The 904-nt window shown below is 38.2% G+C and overlaps 1 non-coding gene across 1 annotated transcript; it reads right to left on the bottom strand.

The window, feature by feature from the left end:
- Window positions 1–598: 598 nt before the first annotated feature.
- On the bottom strand, window positions 599–669 carry trnag-gcc (transfer RNA glycine (anticodon GCC)). The gene has a single exon. It is a non-coding gene; the product is annotated as a tRNA-Gly (tRNA).
- Between the last annotated feature and the right edge of the window lie 235 nt (window positions 670–904).

The raw sequence follows: 904 nt of genomic DNA, 5'->3' as shown, positions 1-904 counted from the left end.
TCTAAACCCTGTACTCGCTCCCCAACAGTACAGTGTTCGCCACCTTCACCAGGAAAACTGCCTTGGTTCAAGATGGCAGCTCACTCTACCTTCTCAAGAGGCATTTAGGGATGGGAAATAAACACTGACATGATAAAAATATTTTTTCTTTGTGATTAGCACTAAAATAAAGCACAAAGTGATTTAATTCTAGTCTAAGGTGAATGTTTGAGTCACACATCTGGCATTGTTTTACCTGACTGGTTATGATTTTCCATCCATTTGGGTGGAATATGCCTTTAGTCTTTGCATAGTCTTTCCTATGCCCTCTTCGCTAGTGTTTAAATAGCTGAAAAATCTAATAAAAATGGGAAATAATGTTTAATCAACAAGACTGATTTATCCAAATTTATCTCTTACTCAGTCCTAGATGAAGTAATTGCATTAGAATCGTTTGAAGATAAATCACAGATTAAAGTACACTTCAAATTAATGCTAAAAGACTAATGTGTATTAATATATTTAATTAAATTCCCTTTTATTTAAACGGAAGTTCAAAATAAATAAATTAATGACAAATCTTTTGCGTTGAACAGATTTTTTTACGAGGTCAAAATTATGCATCGGCCGGGAATCGAACCCGGGCCTCCCGCGTGGCAGGCGAGAATTCTACCACTGAACCACCGATGCTCCTTATAGGGACTTCTCAACTCTTGGATATACAAGATGTATCTCTGACAAATTCATCATTTACAGTTCTGTGGTAGGAAAATTTCACCGCAAGAAAACTATTCACCGCGTAGATTTCCGCCTCATACCGTCGGTATGTTAATGTAAATTCTGATGAGTACAAATCCATCTTTGGTGATAGCACAGGTAGTTAGGGCAATGGCAGCGTCCCCATCCCCATCCGCCGGTAGCGAGT

The sequence above is a fragment of the Hypanus sabinus genome, chromosome X1, assembly GCF_030144855.1.
Source record: "Hypanus sabinus isolate sHypSab1 chromosome X1, sHypSab1.hap1, whole genome shotgun sequence".
Taxonomy (NCBI): domain Eukaryota; kingdom Metazoa; phylum Chordata; class Chondrichthyes; order Myliobatiformes; family Dasyatidae; genus Hypanus; species Hypanus sabinus.
The sequence above is the reverse complement of the archived record's forward strand: the minus strand, read 5'-3'. Positions and strand labels throughout refer to the sequence as shown.